The following is a 22,278-nucleotide window of genomic DNA, read 5'->3' on the forward strand; positions in this document are numbered from 1 at the left end:
TTCAGATCCTGGGCGCGGACATGGCACCACTCATCAGGCCACGTTGAGGTGGTGTCCCACATGCCACAACTAGAAGGACCCACAACTAAAACATTCAACTATATACTGGGGAGATTTGGGGAGAAAAAGCAGAAAAACAAAAAAAGAAGATTGGCAACAGTTGTTAGCTCAGGTGCCAATCTTTAAAAAAAAAAAAATAGAATGTTATCATATAGCATGTAATTACACAAAATCTTGTACTATGTTAACTTTTGGGATTGGCATCTTTCACTCATCATAATTCCCTTGAAATTCATCTAAGTTATTGTGTTTACCAATATTTTACTTCTTTTTATTGTATACTAGTATTCCATGTTGTGCATATATCATTGATTGTTTAACCATTCATCCCTGGAAGGACATCTGGGCTGTTTCCAATTTTGGTTGCTACAAATAAAACTTATGAGCATTCGTGTACAGGTTTGAGTGAACACAAATTTTCATTTCTCTGGGATAAATGACCAAGATTTTAATTGTTGGGTTACATGGTAATTGCATGTGAATTTAGAAGAAACTGTCAAACTATTTTTCCAAGTAGCCGTACAAATTTACATTCCCACTAGCAGTCTATTATTTCCTGTTTTCTGCATTCTCATAGCATTTGATGATGTCACTACTTTTCATATTAGCAATTTTGTTACCTATGTAGTGATATCTCATGGCAGTTTTAATTTTCATCTCCCTGATATCTAATGATGTTGAATACTTATTTGTGTTTATTTGCCATCTATGCATCCTCTTAGGTGAAATGCCTGTTCATTTCTTTAGCCCATTTTCTAATTGAATTGTTTCTTTATTTAATTTTGAGTTTTGCAAGTTCTGTATATATTCTAGATACTAGTCCTTCTCAGACATATCATTTGAAAATATCTTTTCCCAATCTGTACTTGTCTTTTCGTCATCTTAAAAGGGTCTTTTTCAGAGCAAAAGTTTCTAATTTTCATGATATCTAATTGAACAATTTTTCCTTTTATGTGTCTAAAAACCCTGCTTCACATTAGATCCTTAAGACTTTCTCATGTTTTTTAAAGTTTTTCTTTTAGTTTTACATTTAATATTTAAATCTATGATCCACTTTGAGTTAATTTTTGTACAACGTGTGAGACTGAGGTCAAGGTTGCCCCGCCCATGGATGTCCAGTTGCTTTAGGATCATTTGTTGAAAAGGCTATCCTTCTTCCAATAAATTGCTTTTGCATCTTTGTAAAAAATCAATTGGACATATTTTGTGGGTCATTTCTAGGTTCTGGATTCTGTTCCATTGATTTGTGGTGTTCATCCCTGTGACCAAACCATACTTTCTTTATTACTATAGCTATCCAGTAGGACTTAATCTTGGGCAGAGTGATTCTTTCCACTTTATTCTTCTATTTCAAGATCATTTTGGCTATTTGAGGCCTGTGTCTTTCCATCGAAATTTTAGAATAAGCATGTTGATGTCTACAGAAAACTTTTTTAAGATTTTGATAGGAGTTGCATTAAATGCATAGGTCAATTTGGGGAAAATTAAAACCTTCTTATGTTGAATCTTCCAGTCCATGAACATAGTACGTCTCTCTATTTATTTGAATATTCTTTAATTTCTTTCATAAGCGATTTTATCTTTAGTACATACATTCTGTACATTTTTTTTAAGTTTCTACCTAGTTATTTCACTGTCTTTGGACAGGTTATAAATAGTATTGTTTTTAATTTCAGTCTTAATGTGTCTATTGTTGGATGCTTTTTAAAATTAAATAAGAAATGTATTTAAATATATAGTAGAATATAAGTTTTGCATACAAGAGGAATGACCCCATAGTGCTGGGACTTCAAATTTCTCTTCAAATGTAGTCAATGTTATATTAGCCAAAACATTAAAATCTTTTTAAAGTTTTGAAATTACATTGAGTATATGCTTCAATGCAGAAAAAACATTTTAAATTAAACAATTTTCTTGTATCCTCAGTTTTTATTAAGACAATTTCTAATACATTGGGTGGGATTTTTTTTTGCTTTTTTATTGAAGTAAAATTAACATACAATATTATATTAGTTTCAGGTGTACCATGTAGTGATTTGATATTTTCATACATTATGAAATGATCATTATGCTATCTAGTTACCACCTGTCACCATACAGCATTATTGTAATATTATTGACTATGCTGTACATTACATCCCCGTGACTTATTTATTTTATAACTGGATCTGGGAGTGATTTATAGACATAAGGGTTACAGGAAAAAGAGCTGGCAAGTGAGGCAACAAACAATGTTGTATTTTAAACATTTTTAATTTGAGTATTTTAGATCTGTGTTTGGAACAAGATTAAATCAATTGCCCTGATTACTTCGTTAATTTAATTATTTACGGGATAGATAAGGTACTTTTCAATTATTTTTGGAAATTAGGGTAGAGTTGGAAACTTGTTTTTCTGCATCTTTATGAGGTAGGAATGTAATCATTAAGCATTAGTGTCATAGTGAAATGGTCCACTAGGGTTTGTGGTTCTAGTTTGCCAGAAGATGCTCATTTGTTTTAGGAGGCATCCCCTTCTTGCTGCACTCAGAAGAGAAGAGTGGATTTAAAAGGGCAATTGTGTTCTCTCTCTTTCCCCATTTTTCTATCACCCATTCTCTGAATGCACAGCTGCTCGATAAATTGAAGACGTGTGAACATGACAAATCACATGCAAGGTGAAAGATTCTGCAGTGAAATTATAGCCATATCATGCATGTTTTTGACAATTTTGCTCAAGAAAGTCACTTATTAGAAATAAAATATTTCTTTAGTCATAGCTGCAGTAATTTCTGTAATTTAATGTCATTTGTCTAATAATGTAACATTTTAAATACATAACCAGAGTCAACTCTCCAGACTCCCAACCTGAACAGTATTTATTTTTGAAAAGTTATTGAAATGAAAACCAACACCTCTTCTGCCTTAGTTTCTCCAGTTTTAAGTTTGATCTCTCATATAATACACAACTTGTCAGTGGAATAATTAACGACTAGAAGTCTATATAATTTTTAAAAATAGAGGAAACAATTATCTTTCACTAATTTAGTTTTTTCCAACTACACACACATATATACACACACCTACATACATACATATATATAATTTTAAAGAACTTTTAATTACTCTTTTAGTTCTTATTTTACCACTTGAAACAGCTTTGCTTTTCTTTTGGAGAGACTATTGAGGCCTAAGCTGCTTCCTTCAGCAGTGAATACCTGTAAGAGACCAGTGTGCCGTAGAATCACTTCCATTAACTGAAGTGCTGTGTATCAGTGCCTCAGGCTGGAGACGCGCCACAGGGTTCTTGCTCCTGGTAAATGAAGCATGTGTTCCGGAGCACTGTGCATATCACTGCATAGGAGTCTAGGGAAAAATAAAGGGCTGATCGTCTTAATATCTAGTCTAGAAAGAAGAAGCGAACCAGATGTAAGCTTCAGCAGATAGAAACATACCCAAGATATTTTTGAAAAGGATGCGGGGACTTTTATAAGTTGGAATGTTAAACAGTATAATTATCTGAGATAGGGTCAGATGATCTCATTTCAGTGAATAACTCTTTGGCCAAACACTATTTATTTTCTTAACAAATAGTTTTCCTGGTACAATTAACACTTGCTTTTTTAGGTCATTGGAGAGGCAACCAAAGAAGATGATTAAATATTAGAGTAGATATTGGTTTTAATTTTTTCTAAAAATCCTTCTGGTATTAATGTATGCAAATGTACTTACAGGTTTCATTTTGTCTTTAGAACATGGACTCGAAAAGTAAACTGTGCTTTTGCTTAAAACACTCTAGTGCTTCTGTGCTGTTACTAATAGCTTTGTTGTTCTAATATAATTCTCTAGGTGCTCCTCTCTCCCTTCGTAATCTGCCTTTCATTAATTGAAGCAGATAGTCTTATGATTTGGATTCAGAGGTATATGAGGTGTGAAAATATATTCATATGTAGCTGCTAATGAGACTGATGTTATCACGAACACAACAGGTTTTATGCATCTCAGTATGTGTTTAACTTCAGAATAGTCATTTCAGGTGAACTCTACAACTTTTATCCATTCCATTCTTGTTAGAATTTCTTTTTGAGATAATTCTTTGGAATTGGCTTGGGGCTGGTTGATTATTCTTTGAAATACCTATATACAGCATGTTTTAAAAAAATTAGGGTAGATTTATCTTTTACAAGAAGTCAAAAGGCTTTCAAAGGGAGAGCTAGTCCATAGGGTACTTGAACAATTGGGTATTTCTAGTCTGCATTCACTGGTCACTAAATCCTCTTTGTCAGCACAAGTGTGAGAGGCTGGGGGGGCAACTAATGCAGTGGCTACCTCCACCCAAGTCGACCCTGGGGATGCCACCAGCACATGACGTCCACCAGCTCCTGAGGCCGTGTTGTTCTGTTGCTTTATTCCATGCAGTGATGCCTACAGGCAGGGGAGATGTAGTTTACTACTGGTTTTCACCATTATGATAGCAGGAAAAAATAACAGGCAGAGTGCTTGAGAGGATTTTCGGCTCTGCTACTTATGAATACATTTTATTCACAATTCCAAACCGTCTTTCTGTGTTCTCAGGCATTTTTATTCCTCTGCATAATGCTTGCTAAACTCCATTCAGTTTTCTCCTACTTTCTCGTGTTGGAAAGAGTGTCAGAAATGTGCCTTCTTATTTTAATGCCTGAATTTCTATGGGTTTTGCTGACCAAAACTTTATCTGAATCATGGCCAATTAATTAAGTGAATTTTAAATTCTTTCTACACAAATTCTAAAACTTACTTGACCACAAAAAAGCTTCTATGATGCTAACAAAATTGTCTTTAAAAACGCATTTCAGGGGCTGGGCCAGTGGCGTAGTGGTTAAGTTCACGAGGTACACTTGAGTGGCCGGGGGTTTGCTGGTTCAGATCCCGGGCACGGACATACACACTGCTCATCAAGCCATGCTGTGGTGGTGTCCCACATACAACATAGAGGAAAATTGACACAGATATTAGCTCAGCAACAAAATCCCTCAAGCAAAAAGAGGAAGGTTGGCAACAGATGTTAGCTCAGGGCCAATCTTCCTCACAAAAAAAAAATTACACTTTAAATATTTATTAGTTACTTAAATACTCCTACTCTCTTACAATATATTCTCTTCCTAGAACAATGCACTCCATTACCTTTCAGGCTGTAGGATTAATTATAATAATAAAATAATAGGAATTGATTTTCAAACATATAGTACCTATCATCTCTCAGGAATTAAAGTGAATGACAATATGCAAGTTGCACACAACTTGACAATTAAAAATGTTTCCTTCCCTTATTAGCAAAGCTTAAATAAAAACAGATGTAAATCAGAATGATGCCTTATTACCATTTGTAACCCAACTTAACTGAGGGCTTACTCATACATATGTCAGACATAGTCCAGCAAGTTCCTCTGACATGTTTTCAGGACACACATAGTCTCAAACTTGATTTTGCCCCAGAAAACACTATCGAATCTACCAAGATCCTCTGACTTTGCCACCTCAGTTCCTTTATCCACACCACAGTAATGTAAGTTCCAGTTCCTGGAGTTTTTGCAACTCCCATTCCAAACTTGTTTTTTCATTTTTTTAAATTTTTTTAAAGATTAGCACCTGAGCTAATATCCGTTGCCAATCTTCTTGTTTTTTTTCCTTCTTCTTCTCCCCAAAGCCCCACAGCACACAACTGTGTATTATAGTTGTAGGTCCTTCTAGCTGTGGCACGTGGGACGCCACCTCAGCATGGCCTGATGAGTGGTGCCATGGCCGCACCCAGGATCCGAACCAGTGAAACCCTGAGCCGCCCAAGCAGAGTGTGCGAACTTAACCCCTCGGCAACGGGGCAGCCCCCTAAACTTATTTTGATATGCTCTGTTTTTCACCTCTCAACTCTGCTTTATAGAGCAAAGGCAGCCTTAGACAATAAGCCACAGAATTGGACAGACAGTGCTTCAATATATCTTTACTAATGAAAATCAATGGTGGGTCAGATTTGGCCCATAGGCCATAGTTAGCGCACTCCTAGTCTAGATGGATAAAATCAAGTACATGTTTCATCTATCTAAAGTTAAAGTAACAAGTACATCTACTTAATTTTAGGTATGTTCATGGGCCCATCATTATACTTTCCTCTTGTTTAGTAAACCAATTTTTACAATATAATAGAGCTCTTATATTACACAATAGCATGAGATTAATGTGATCATTTCCCCCGAAAATTGTTTGTTCTCACTGATCAAGAATGATGACAATATGTTTTAAAGACAGCCTATTTGAAGGATGTGTCATATTATTTAGAATTTATGATTTAGTGCTCAAGGTTTTTCTTTGGAAGTTTTATTGCAACATCGTTACCATTTGATGCTTTTGAACTTTTAATTGCTATCATGTAATAAGATGTCTACTCAAACCTCAAAGACAAGATTTAGATTAGAGAACAAAAATGAACAGGGATGTGCCTCGTCATACTCTTTATTATAACCAAATTCCTATGCTGTACAAGTTCAGAGATGGTAATGATTTTTAAAAAGCAGCAACAATAAAAAGCAAACAAGCAAACAACATTATTTGCTGTTTTCAGCAATTAGTTATTCATTCATTTGTTCATTTATTTATGTCTCTTTGCCATCTATAGACATAGAGAATCATAACTACCATTTTACTTCAGAAGGTAGTTGACTTGAAGGAATTTGGAGTGCTTAGAGAAGCCAAAAGGAAAAGGGATATCTGTTCTTATTTATGCTTTTGACACAGCAAGGGATGATTTATTAAAGAACTCCTAGGACTAGGGTTTTGTCTCAATTATAATGCATCTACCTCTCTTCCTCTTTAGAAACGATTTATCTAGGGCATATTAGAAAGTCTGTTCCCTTCTTTCTAAGTGAGATCGCAAATGAAAGCGAGCAGGAAAAAAATACAAACAATATTTTGAACTGTATTTTTTTGCTATGTGCCTGTAGAGAATGCAATATGTACATACATATATACATATATGTTTATATATTTATTTATATTTATATACAAATTCTAAATATAATTTCTTAAGTTAGAAAGTAGACTTTTAATATTAAGCATTTTCGAGAGTTCCATAATGGAACCAAATTTTCTACATTTCTTCTGTCTTTAGTAATAGGACAGTGTTGACATCCCCAGTAAAATGCTGATGACAGACACCACAAGGATGGTGTTAATGTTTATGAAGGAGCTTTGGCTTTTATTTTACAGCTAGTGGTGCTGAGTATATTTTCTTCTTGGAATGCATTTACTATACTGTAAATACCATTCAAAAAAATCGTATGGTTTCCCCACTTTCCCAAAGGAATAGAAATACATTGTAGAAAAGATACAGTAACATATCTGAAAAATCAATAAAGCAATCAGTCAACCAGGAAATATTTAGAAGACAATACTTATTTTTCGGACAACAAAAAAAATAAAAACTCGCCCTAGGATCAATGACCTAAGAACAAATACAAGTAATATATGTTCTTAATTCATTGTTGGGGGGTAAAAAAGTCACATTTCTTTTAAATTCTAGATCCTATGTTTATGATCTTAATTCATTTCCTCCCTCCCTCCTTCCCTTCTTTTCCTCTGTTTTCATCCTGTCTTCTACCCGTTGGTGAGGGAGGGATTCACACCCTAGAGTTAGAGGGATGGACAAACACAGGCCACTGACACTGGACAGAAAACAATAGGGCGATTCATTAGTCACATATTCACAGACTGGGAGAGAAGGATACTGCTCCATGCAGGGCCACACAGGGTTGCATTTGGGGAACAGAGTGAAAAATCAGAATTTGTGGGAGGCATGAATTTTTAGTATCAAGAATGTGAGGTGTCCCTTTGTTCCCATGACAGGATGTGGATGTGATTGACTTGTTTAAATAATTCCATGGTTTAATTCTGAAACCCCTACTCTGGAATCACCAAGAACTGTCTCTATTCCTCTTTATAAGGAGGATTGTAAGGCTAAGGGACCTTACCGTGGGAGCAGAGTAGAGAGCAGAATTTTGGTCTAGGCCATTTAAGGCCCTTCCATCCCACCATATGTCAAGATACCACCTAATATTGACCTTTAATTTTAGGCCTTCTACCACGATTGACTGCTTGATGCCTTGACTTCAGCTTAAACTGGTGGTGACCATGACTGAAACCTTTAGGGAGCTGGAGAAGTACCTCCTTAGGAAGCAAACTAGGCACTAGAGCAGAATGGTGAGTGGCACATGATGATATTGTCATCAAAATGAATTTTAGAGGGCCTGTATGGCCAATAAGGGTAATCGAGTGACCCTGAGGCATTGGTGTAGACTGTGCATGTGCCCAGGGGGAAGGAATTTAGACTAACCAATGCCTGTGGCAATCTTGAGGCCCAGTAGGTGATCTGTATGCCACTTTGTGACTTAAATAGGAGTTCTCTGAGGAGCACAGTAGGTCTCTCAATTAAGTAGCCTCCTGGGGCCAATAAGAAAGGTGACAGTTCCCTTAAACGCCTTCTTCCGGAGCCCAGCATTGCACATTCTGAGAAGTGAAATGAGCATCTTGGTCACTGTCAGCAAGGCCAGGAACCCCAAAGAGAATTAGGAGTGTCCTGGTGAGGTTTTGTATCATGGCTTTAGTATATGTAATGTCATCCCTGTGATGCTGGAGACAGGCGGATGCAGTTCAGATCTTGACTGCAAAGATTGTGTGCAATGAGCAGGCTGCTGAGGTAGCCTGGTAAAGGGGTATTGTGTCCCTTCAGAGGTGAAGGCAAATTAAGGCTAATAGATTGCTGAAGTAGGAACTGAATAAAACATATTAGCCAAATTTATAATAGCAAAGTATTTTCTGATTGGATAGAGTCAGTAATTTTAATAATATTGGGTATTTGGTAATGGATGTGTTGCTGAATGGGATCACACATTAAGGTTGTGGTAATTTACTATTCAGTCTTTCCATGTTTAAGAACACACTGAATTGGGCTATTAAATGGAAAAGCAGTAAAAGTAATCACCACTTCACTCATTAAGTCATATAATAAATTTCAATCCTTGAAGGTCCTGTTTTAATTTGCATCGGGCCATGTTAGTATTTTAACTGGAGGGTCCTAGGTGTACCATGGCCTGACTGCAAGGTCCCCTCCCCTCTCTGCTCACTCAGATAAGGTCTCCTGGCCAAACAACTCTCTTATTCAGGGAGACAAGGTACGGGTTCTGCTTATCCCCAAGTAGTGGGTTTCAGTTCCCTGTCAACCTGTGGAATTATTCAAACAAGTGATTCACATCATCCTGTGGGAACAAGGGGGCACTCACCCTTTGACACTCCAAAACCTGCCTCCACACTCCCTGGTTGTTCCCTCTGTTCCCACATGCAACCCTGTGTGGCCCGGCATGGCGCAGTGTCCTCCTTCCCTAGACTGTGAGCATACAAGACTAATTGAACTACTGTCAGCCTCATCTGTCCAGTATTGAGTGTCATGTATTTGGTCATCTCTCCATCCCTATGGCAGGAATCCTTCCCTCACCAGCAGAATGAATAGAATGCAATTAAGTTTGCGTAAAATTGGAAGGAAGAAGGTAAGCAGTAGGTATTCCAGTATAGTGCCGGGCACTGTTGCTGTTCATCTGCAGCTGTAGCTCTTCTGAATTCTAGGCAAGGGGCATGTGCAGTTCTGGAGCGAAGGGCACCAGCTTGTCCTGCATGTCAACACCATCATTGAGATTACATTGGTTAGTGGCAGAATAGGGTTCCAATTTGTCACTCGTTGCTTCTGTTTGTTCTCATGAGTTTTTTTGTTCTCACAGCTTCTCATTTTCCTTTGCAGTTTCCATAGCTCTCCCTCAATTCACCTCCATCTTTTCTGGACTGCCAGCCCTCTGACATCAGGACCAACACTAGACAGAGAGACCAAAGCCTTCCAAACACTATTTAACCAGTTCCCACAACTGAGGAAGGTCTATTCCCAGTAATAAATGCTTAGTCCATATTGCTGATGTGGTTCCAATTCTCTGATCAAACCTGGAATGATTCAGATGTAGTCCTAGGATTAGCATACACATTATGTTCAATTTTAGTAGCTAATACCACGTGTTGAAGTACCAATTCAAAATTGGTGCCCATTTTTAATGAGTTAACTGTCTTATTTATATTGACTTCTAGGTTATTTATGTATACTGAATAATAGCCCTTTGAGAGTTACATGTTGTAAACAATTCCTCCCAATCTGTGTTTTGTCTTTTACACTCACATTGAGTGTTATTGATGAACAGAGATTTTTTAACTTTAACATAGTCCAACTTCTCCAAATTTTTATTTAGGTTTAATGATTTCTATATTTAAAAACTTCTTTCCCTACATCAAGTTTTAAAAAATATCATCCTATGTTATTTTCAAAAAGTCTTAGTTTTTTCCTTTATACTTAGATCTAAATTCTATTTCAAACTGCCCCTTGTGTGCAGGCATGAGGTGGGCGGGAAGTTTCATTAGTTCCATATGGATGTCCAATTTGCCAGTTCCTGAAAAGGTGGCCCTTTCCCTACCACTTTGAAATGGCACTTTTTTCAAAATCCAAGTGCCCTTATATACCTGTGCTGTTGTGAATTATCTATCCTATTTTGTCTATTCTTGCAACACTACCTAGTATAATTACTGTAGCTATATAGTGATTATTGGAAATAGTATTTCCAATGTCGTTCTGTTAAAATATTTTCTAATTTCCTCTATGATATTTTTCTGTAACATATAAGTTTAGAAGTTTATTTCCAAACCTATGGGTATTTTCAAGTTACCTTTCTGTTACCAATTTCTAGCTTTTTTCCGTTTTTGACAGAGAGCACATCCTGTATAAATTCAGTCTACTGACATTTATTTCATCTTGATTTACACCCTGACAAACCTAAAATTTTTTAAATGATGAGTGTGATCTTTTTTTTTTTAAAGATTTTATTTTTTTCCTTTTTCTCCCCAAAGCCCCCCAGTACATAGTTATATATTCTTCGTTGTGGGTCCTTCTAGATGTGGCATGTGGGATGCAGCCTCAGCATGGTTTGATAAGCAGTGCCATGTCCGCACCCAGGATTTGAACCAACGAAACACTGGGCCACTTGCAGTGGAGCACGCGAACCTAACCACTCGGCCACAGGGCCAGCCCCTGATGAGTGTGATCTTGACATGAATATGTATTTTGCAATTTGGCCAATGTAGTATCAATTATGCTCAGATTTTTAATCACCTTGTTCAAATCTTCAATATACCTATTATTAATTTGTTTGCTCTTCTATTAGTTTTTAAACAGGTATGTTAAAATATCCACTTATGATTGTATATTCGTCTATTTGTCTATTTGTTTTTGTCAATTTCTGCTTCATATGTTTTGAGGCCATGCCATTATTTGCACACACATTTAGAATTTTTATCTTTTTGATAAATTTAACATTTTAGTATCTAGTGGTGATTTTTTTTAGTAATGCTTGTTGCCTTAAAGCTGACTTTAATTGATGTTGATAAAGCTACTAGCTTTTCTTGATGAGTTGTTTGCATAGAAAATGTTTTTTTTCCTGTCCTTTTAAGTTTACCACATCCTTATACTTAAGATACAGTTCTTATAAGCTGTGTTGTTGAAACTTAACCCTGCCTGAGTCTTTGCACTTGTGAATGGAACATTTAGATGAGTCATATTTATAATAGTTACTCATTTTTTGGAGTTTGTAGCTAACTTTCTTGTATCCTTGAGACTTGATTATTTTTATTGTGTCCTAGAGTTTTTTATGAATCCTTTTATGTATTAATTGATGACTAAAATAATGTCTACTTTCTCCAGAGACAATATACGCTTGCTCTTAGGTGGGCAGAGAAAGACTGGAAGCGTTAGTAATTCCAGATCATCTACATCCAGTTTCAGGGTTTGTGATAATTTAAAGATGGACTTGAGTTCCTGAAATGGCAAGGATCGATTTCCAATTCACATTTTTCTTCATCTTAAACTGTCTACCTAAAACCAGTGTTTTTTGCTGGAACCAATCTGCCTTCTTCTCTGCGTCTTGTTGTACGCCATTTGTTAACCCACTAAAGCGAAAGGCTGATAAAACTGCCCTAATTTTCTCATACTCTCACCTGACTCTCAGCTGGAGTCATCAGACAGTTCAAGGGAAAAAGCATTCCTCAAATTCAAGGTGAAGCTTGAAGAAGCTTTTTTCATCTTGTTGTCTCCCTGACTTGGCCTATGCAATACCTGCAAGCAGAGTTTTAAAAAAATATGCATAGTTTTTTCCCAATTATTCTCAATAGCAGACTTTATGTAAATTCGCTAGTCCATCATTACCTGAAGATGAGATTCTGATTTTTCTTTTTTCCTCTGTGTTTAATTTGCTGTTTATCATATCCATTAGTGCTTGATTTAATTTACCTAAATATGCCGTTTTGTTTCTGTTTTTTTTTTTTCCTGGATCTTTTTTGAAGAGCATCTCGATTGTGGTTTCTATTACTTCACTAATCATTTAAAAAATTGCAAATATACTTATTTTATAATTTTAGAAAACTGTTCTATTATCTCTACTGCTGTGGAGATACCGATTCTCTCATATTTGATATTATTTAACTCTCACGGTGTGTGATTTTCTTATGTTTTGTTAGTTTTTAACTTCTTCAGTCCTTCTGTTCCTTACTTTTTCCTTTTCACAATGCTTTCTGAAATTCATTGTAGGTCAGACGATGGTCATTGAGTACCTCTTAAGCATTAGGCACTGATCTAGATGCAAGAGTTGCAGAGATGAGTAAAAAGTTACTCGCTCTCAAGAAACTCACAATCTGTTGAAGGAAACAGAAGTGTATGCAGCTAAGTATAAAACAAATAAAAGAGGTATATGAGAAAGCCTGAAGTGCTGTTGAAGCAGAGTAGGGGAGGCAATTCACTCTGACATGGGGAGCTGGGAAATGCTTCATGGAACAGATGGCACCAGGGTTCGGTAATTACTCTACTGGAGAAATTATCTTTTCAATCCATGTACCTACTGCTATAGTTTCTTTGACCCCTTTTGCTGGCAATGTGAGCGTTTTAAGTCTCCTTTCAGCCCCAGCTAAATCTTTAAACACTTCCGAGTTTTAAAACATTCCTCTTCTGGCCCATCGATAGTGAATTTACAACCTACAGGTCAGAACCAAAAGCTTTTCAAAGTGTAATTGACAAATACCAGGAAGCATCTCACTTTATCACAGAAAACTTTAAAACTTCAAAATGAACCTGGCAAACGTGGGGAGCATTGCCTTCAATCAGGATCACTCCAGCTATTTCTCTCAAACCCAGTGGGAAGGTAAGAACAAATTTCAGAAGGCCGAAATAGTCCTAAAAGCTTCTTACAATAGCATGCAGCAAGCAATACCGAATCCCCCCAGTCTCACTATGAGACAAATTTATATCATATGTCAAAACTCGAGAACTAATTTTGCAGCACGCTAAATCCAGTGTGACTTCAGGTTGCTGTCTCAAATTCCCTTTATACAACTGTACTCTGTGCTAGCTTCAACTTTCCTTCTTATTAGGAAAATTTTGCCGTTAATGAGGAAAATATATACTGGTTTGTAATGCTTGCTAATTAGAGTTGTAGATCACATTACTGTTATTTCTGTTGTCATTTGTGTATGGTCAGCCAAATGTATGATTTTTCTTAATAAATTTTAATTCCTAGGCATGGATGCTGATAAAATTGCAACTTGCTTTGGTATCAGACCTATACAGTTATGCCTTGATAAAGACAATTCTCATCAAGGAAGATAGTAATTCATAGGAAAAAAATGAGCTGAAAATTTTAAGTAAGAAATTTAATTATAAGAAACAAGTATAAGAAACGTAATATTGTTGCTGCTCTAGCTTCACCATATGTGGTTTAATATTTTTAATATACACTTTGGGATCTAACAAATGCCTTGCTGTTGTTGTCATTGCACCTACTAGATAGTCTGTCAGTTCTTATTTTAGAGTTTTCACACTCTTAGGTACTTGTGTAGATTCCTGCAGAGTCAATGCCCTGTAAATATGAATACTCTAAAAGTATACATTCAATTTGCAAAACTTCAAGTTAAATATTAAGTATATTTTGCCTTGATTTTCCTCCCAACTGTTTTTTATATTGTATCCTGAATGTCAGTAGAATTGTCACTGCTCTTCTGGATGTTTCAAAGAATAACCCCATATGTATTCATGGGCAAACAAAGTGAATTTGGCTTGAGATGAATCTTTCTTTGGCAGGGGTGGCATATCCTGGGTTGAAATAACTCTTCTGAAGTTATCTTCTTTTCAGAATATATTTTTTCAAATTTGCGGGAAAATATTCTATTCTCTCTACTTTTGCAAATGTTTATGAAATATAATTTCCAGAGGCAAAATACATATAAAAGCATCTATCTGACTACTTTTATAATAGTATATTAAATGTCTTATTTGATGAAATTGAATTGTTTTTACAATATTTTTATTAGTCTGTAGTAAGATATATAACAATTTTAAAATGAAAATCACAATACATCCCTATAATTACAATCAAGAATGCACTCTTTTCCTGACATTTAAAAGTAACTATTGTATTTTGCTCGATATTAGTAAGGTAATTGGTGATAGAAATTGTTTTTTTAAAGCACTTCAAGCATCGCTATGCATAGACTGTGTTTTTCTTTCCAGTAGGATAACAATAAGAATCAGACTTTAGATGGTATCTATGTACTAAATAATATTGCTTGATTGATAATATTTCTCTTTTATCCTTTACCTTAATTAGGACTGAAATGTCATTTTCTGAATTTATATTTAGTAACGATTTATTGTAGCTAGAAATGCCAAATCCTGCATTGATAATATAAGTAATTGTCTCTCTGTTACTTGGAGCGGATAAGAATTCTGGCCCAGTGATGGCAGGGCCTCATTCCTTCACCCCAGCTCTACCCTCAAAGAACACAGAAGGCAAGAACACTTAATAATAGAGACAGTTTAGGTCACTAAATTGATTTGATCCTATTTTAGAGAAAGCAGGTCCCTGAGAGATGGTAAGGGGAGAATTGCCCTACAGATGTAGGGGTGGAAGAGGGGATATTTGGAAGACATTTAGTGGAAGGGGTCTGTTCTATGGAAAGCTAGGATAAAAAGGGGAGAGAAAGAAGAAAGAAAAGCAGGAAATGAGGCTCTGGATACCTGTGATTAGGAAAAAAGCATCTTATTCACACTCTCCCTGAAGCTGAGCTTCCCCTGAGGCTTGAGCATAATTAGAAACCAAACAAAGCGATTAGGATCTGCAGCTTTCTATTCTACCTAGGTCTCTACTTAGCTGCTCTCTTGTCTTTTCTCCAGTAAATCTAAATAGACATGTTTTAAACCATGTCTTAACCTGTTTTTTTGAGATAATATCTACAAAATTAGTTCTTACTCATTTCTCTTCAATGGTGCTATCAGAACAAAAAGACATCTTAATAGCAATTGTAATTTTACTAAGAAACGATTACACCAAATATAATGGTAAAACAACTAGAATTGTGTTTATTTGATAAAAAAAATCATAATCCACACCATTACTATTTATTAAAAATTAATGCTTAGGGAGATTGAGGAGTTATTACAGCAGAAAACACAAATGTTGAATCTTGAAGGGAAAGTGTGACTAAGATTTTAAGAGGATTTGAATGTGCGAAGTGTGTCTGATAGTCACAGATCCATGAAATGTCTTTGGAGGAATGTGCACCTCTAGCAGCGCTCTCTTCTAGTGGGAGTAAAGATAGTTTATCCTTTGATGTTTGAGCTGTGAATGTTAATGGCTTTTTGGTATTAAGAACAAGTAAATGCTCTGGAGGATGACATTTTATAAATGATTTTGAACTTTAATAATTCAACGTGGGCTCACACCTCTCATCTACTAGTGTTAAGAATGAATATAGTATTTAAGCAGCCCACCAGCTTGTATATGATTTAGAAAAAGCATGAGCATGCCTTGGCGTGCCCTCTCAGGGATCTAAGAGATAATTTTCAGAGATGTATAGGAAGAACCTGTTGCAATGCAGAGAAAAGATCTAAATCCTCCATCCAAAATGGCCTGCCTTCCAATTCAAATAAAACCTGTTAAGGCTATAATTCTCTTTTCATTAGGAGATTATACATTTAAAAAATCCTTTAAACTTCTATTGACTTTTTCTTTTTTTTAAGGAAGATTGTCCCTGAGCTAACATTTGTGCCAATCTTCTTCTATTTTGTATTTGGGACACTGCCACAGCATGGCTTGATGAGCAGTGTGTAGGTCCGCGCCCAGGATCGAACCCTGGGCCTCCAAAGCAGAGCACGCAAACTTAATGACCACGACACAGGGCTGGCCCCCTTCTATTGACTTTTAAAAGTTAAAACCTGAAATCTCTAGTTGAGGAATATGACTTTTGAAAAGCAAAATTTTGAATTGGTACCCATCCATCAGCAGATCTCTCACTACTGCTATTTTCCTCACTGCATGTCAAAAGAGCAGTAATTACGCCATATGTTAGATTGCTGAGGGTAAAATGAGACAGGGGATAGATGTATTTGTATATGTTTTATGGATATACTTCTATTTCTTGTCAAAATTCTATTTTTACTAAAACTCACTTTTTAAATCAAGAACACTTCTCCTCTTATAAGTTTATTGGGGGGTTACAAAATGTAACTGGCTTTCTTTTGAGTTTTGCATCACTGAAAATAGAGCCCACTTTTATTTAGATTTTATTGACATTAATGTTTCACATAACTAGAAATGCGGAGAAAAATCAAAATTTTTGGTTCAACATGATTGAAACTATAAAAGTAAATTAATTTTATATATAGGAGAGTGAAGCAAGAATGACAGTTGATAACAAAGATCAATATAAGCAGCCATTCAAAATCATCCATGGATAAAATATTAAGATTGATTGTGCTTATGTGAAGACAAGTTGTTTAACTTCAGATGAAGTAAAAATAATTACTATTATTATAATCTTGGAAAATACTATCCACTCAATGATTATTAAATATTCTATTAATATCACATTTTAAATAATGCTTCAGGTATACACTATCTAAATGAAATATGAGAAGAGGTATAAAATTATGGTTAGTCAAATCATTATCATAATGTACTTTCTTAATATTATCATTATGAAGTTTAGGTAGCAATCCAGTTGAATACTTTTGATAGATCAAAATTGTGCCTATACTATTATTACAGTTTTGTAAAATATATTCTCATAGATAAAACAGATTTTGAAAGGGAGGTAATTAATGTCGGGAAACCATAGTGAATCAACCATTTTTATACAAGGTAGTTTATTAATTTCAAGACACATGAGTCATATAATTTTGCACAAAATCAGTAAATGTTATGTTTTTTCTGTTTAATTTGCCATATTTATACAATATTTTTCTAATATTAATAAAAATCTTCTCTTAAATATCAAACAGGTTCAGTAATAAGTAAAATTGTAAGCCCTGAAGTCTGCGTCTTATTGCTCTTTTTTATTTTACTAGATGGCCGCCTCCCTTCTTGTGACAGTCATTCACGGCAAACTCCATGAAAGGCTGGATGATGTAAATGTTGAAGTCCAGTAACCTGCACGATCTTACTTAACTGTAATATAGACATGAGAATGATTATCTTAAGGTTCATATTGAAGAATAAAGTTATTTTAAGCAAAACATTTAATTGAACCGTATCCTTAATGAGTCAAGGGATCAGTGGCTCCAGAGGACTAAAACTCATGAGTATGTAAACAGTTGCAAGTAGTTTTAGAGATAAATTAATTCAACATCACCCTTTTGATTGATAATTATTCTCATGATTTATGATTACACCTAGGCTCACAAGCATCTAGTGACCTCAAGGCACCGTTACATATTTAAGCTGGCAAACATTGTTTTTCAAATAATACAATTCCTTGTTCATCACTTGTTTCTCATTCATCCATATATACTTAACCCACCTATTATTATGTAATAACATATCTTTTGCTGATAGTCAAAATTAAATAAACATTATATGGCTGTGTAAAATATATTAGTTATATTTCTAAATGAAAGGAATTAAGCAAACTAACATCATCAAGATGATATCCTAGGAGAGCCCAATACTCATACCCCCACCAAAAACAATGATTCAACAAGTACCTACTGATAAAAATAGCTCTGAGAGAGCTCTGGAGTACAAAGAAGAAAAGCTGCCGCACCCATTGAAGCATAAAAATTCAATAGAAAAGAGTGGGAACAATTTTACCTGCGTCACTCCATGCCCCCATCCAGCATAGCTCAGGTCCAAGAGGGGTTTCTTCAGCCATGACGTCCCCCTACAGGAGAAAAGAAAAATGAGAGGACCCAGCAGCCTGTGCTACTGGTAGAAACTTGCCAGTTTTGACACCAAAGACCTCCACAGTTTTCACTATATAGACCACAGCTGACAGAGCTGCCTGGAATCTATGCTGCTGCACATCCCCAGAGAAGAAACTGCTGCTTTCTGCCCCTACTCAATCCCGGCACTACCATCTATACGCTCCAATGCAGATCCATGATTCTCTGCATGTGCCCATGCCCCAGACCTTGGTGCTGCCATCTCTCCATGCACAAAAGCCCCTCAGACCCTGTCTCTGCAGCTGGGTCTCCAATACCATTGCTGCTCTGTGTGTGCCAGCATTCCAGACTCCAGGTCTGTGGCCACTCCTTACACACCCACACCCTGGATCCTGTCTCTGTGACCACTACCCAACAGACTCAGTGACACCACTGAAACATAGGGACCTATGCCCTGGTCCTTGGCATTACCACTGCTTTGCAATTGCCATTACCCAGACTCAAGCTCTGTGGTCCCCTCCATGCATGTCCAGCTCCAGACAGTGGTGTCGCCACCATCTCATGTGCACTTGTGCCCCAGACACTAGCACCACTGCCAATCTGCCTGCATCTGTACTCTGGGCACCAGCACTACCACTATGTGCATGCTCACACCCTGGATCTTCATGTCAAGATGGATCCCCTAGGCCATGACATGCCCCCCTGCAGAGGAAAAGGAAAGGAGAGTAGAAGGATTCCTGCAGCCATTATCACTGAGGAACACAGCAGTCCTTACTATTGTGATGGACACTCATATAGTTGGCTGTTGAGGACAAGCACACCTTGGCTGACCCTGATCTCAGCTAATGAGTGGCCTGGAGCCTATACTGCTATGCTCCCCCATAGCCAGCCAGAGCCACTACTGAAAACTTTCCAAATCCTGACTGGGAAATGGACATCTAGATTCATGAAGCTTGAACATTCCTAGATAGGGTCAACCCAAAGAAGACTACACTGAGACACATTAGTATTAAATTGTGAAAACTCAAGGACAAAAGAGAATTTTGAAAACAGTAAGAGAAAAGCAATTCAACATATAAGGGAACTCCCATAAGACTATCAGTAGATTACTTAGTATCAACTTTACAGCCTAGGAAAGAGTGAGATGATAAGTTCAAGCGCTGAAAGAAAAAACAAAAAATGGCACTCAAGAATGATTACCTTTTAAAAATGAAGGAGAGGGGGCTGGTGCAGTGGCATAGTGGTTAAGTTCACACAATCCACTTCTGTGGCCCAGCCTTCATGGGTTTGGGTCCCGGGTGTGGACCTACACACTGCTCATCAAGCCATGCTGTGGTGGCATCCCATATACAAAGTAGAGGAAGATTGATACACATGTTAGCTCAGGGACAATCTTCCTCACCAAAAAATCCCAAAAATTAAAAGACAAAAGAAGGAGAGATAAAGACTTTATCAGGCAAAAAACCTCAAACTGAATACAGTTAGTCACCAATAAACCTGCTATACACAAAATCCTTAGGGAATTATTCACTTTAAAATGAAAACACACTAAACAGCAACGTGAAATCCTACACTTTATGCTAAAGGTAAATATATAGACAAATACAGATCAAAGTAATACCATAATGGTGGTATATAAATTACTTTTAACCCTAATACAAAAGTAAAAAGGTAAAAATTTGTTAATGGATACACAATATAAAAGAAAAGGAACTCTGACTCCAAGAACAAAGAGCGTGTGTGAGGAGAGTGAAAGTGCAGAGCTTTTATGCAGTTGAAGTTAAGTTGTTATCAACTTAAAAGAGATGATTATAACTACAAGATATTTTATGTAAGCCTCATGCTAACCGTAAAGAGAAAGCTGCTGATAGATACACAAAAGATAAAGAAAACTGAGTCAAAGCAAACCACTACAAAATATCACCAAATAACAAAGGAAGATTTCAAACTATATTATAAAGCTATAAAGTAAGCAAAACAGTATGGTACTGGCATAAAAACAGACACACAGACCAATAGAGGAGATTGAGAGGCCCAAAGTAAACCCATGCATGTACAGTCAACTAATATTTGACAAGGGAACCAAGAACACTCAATGGAGAAAGGAAAATCACTTCAGTGAATGGTGCTGGGGAAATTAGATATTCACATGTAAAAAAAAATGAAACTAGACCCCTATCTTATACCACTCACAAAAATTAACTTGAAATAGATTAAAGACTTAAATGTAAGACCAGAAACCATAAAACTCCTAGAGGAAAAATAGGGAAAAGCACTTTGATGTGGGTCTTGGCAGTGTTGTTTTGGATATGACACCTAAAGAACAAGAAACAAAATAAAAAATTAAAAAGTATGACTACATCAAATTATAAAGCTTCTTCACAGCAAAAGAAATGACCAACAAAATGAATAGGCAATGTACAGAATGGGAGAAAATATTTGCAAATCATTTATCTATTAAGGGGTTAATATACAAAATGTATAAAGAACACATGTTACTCAATAGCAAAAAAACAAATAATTGAACTTAAAAAATAGGCAAAGGACCTTGTTAGACATTTTTCGAAAGAAGATATTCAAACGACCAACAGATAAATGAAAAGATGCTCAACATCACTAACTATCAGGGAGTTGCAAATCAAAAGCACAATGAGATATTACCTCACACTTGTTAGAATGGCTATCATCAAAAAAACAAGAGATAACAAATTCCAGCAAGGATGTGGAGAAAAGGGAACCCCGTGTACAACTAGGAACGTAAACTAGTTCAGCCACTATGGAAACAGTAAAGAGGTTCCTCGATAACTCAAAAATAGAACTACCTTATAATCCAGCAGTTCCACTTCTGGGAATATATCTGAAGGAAATGAAGTCACTATATCAAGGAAATATCTGCACTCCCATGGTTATTACAGCATTATTTACAATAGCCAAAATATGGAAACAACCTAAATCTTCAACACATAATTGGATAAAGACGATGTGGTCTATATATTCAATGGAATACTATTCAGCAGTAAAAAGGAGGAATTCCTGCAATTGCAGCAACATAAATGGACATTGAGGGCATTATGCTAAGTGAAATCAGCAGACAGAGAAAGACAAATACCGTCTGATCTTACTTATATGTGGATTCTAAATCAATGAAACATAGAAAAAGAGATTAGATTTGTGGTTATCAGATGTAGGGGTTGGAGGAGAGGAATTGGATAAATGTGGTCAAAGGCACACACTTCCAGATTTAAGATAAATAAGTACTGGTGATGTAATGTACAACATGATGACTATAGTTAACACTACTGTATGGTATATTTGAAAGTTTTTAAGAGAGTAAATCCTACAAGTTCTCATGAAAAGGAAAAAAAATTTGCAATTATATAAAATGATGGGTCTTAACTAAACTTGTGGTAATCATTTCACAATATATGTAATCACGTAATTATTCTGTACACCTTAAACTTATTCAGTGTTTTATGTCAATTATGTCTCAATAAAACTGAAAAAAGTAACAAAGGAAGATAGCAAGAGAGGAAGAGAGGAACAAAATTGCAAAACAGATAGAAAATAATTAACAAAATGGTAATGGTAAGCCCTCTTTATTGGATAATCATTTTAAATAGAAATAGATTAAACTCATCAATCAAAAGGCATTGACTGGTTGAATGGAGATAAATAACAAAACAAGATGAAGTGGCATATCTTATGTGCCTGTTTTTAAAAAATGTACTAAAGTTAAATGAAAGGATGCTAATTTAGATTTTTGCTTCTGTGTATATGAAAGAGGATTTGACTTTTTATAGTTTACATCTACTATTTAGAGTTTAAGTATTCTCTTGGTCTAAGTAACTAAATAGTGTGAAATTTTCTACTCAGTTTATAATTATTCCAGGAATTTCAAAACAAAATGATAAATAAGGACAAAAA

Source organism: Equus przewalskii, chromosome 18, assembly GCF_037783145.1.
Source record: "Equus przewalskii isolate Varuska chromosome 18, EquPr2, whole genome shotgun sequence".
Classification (NCBI taxonomy): Eukaryota; Metazoa; Chordata; class Mammalia; order Perissodactyla; family Equidae; genus Equus; species Equus przewalskii.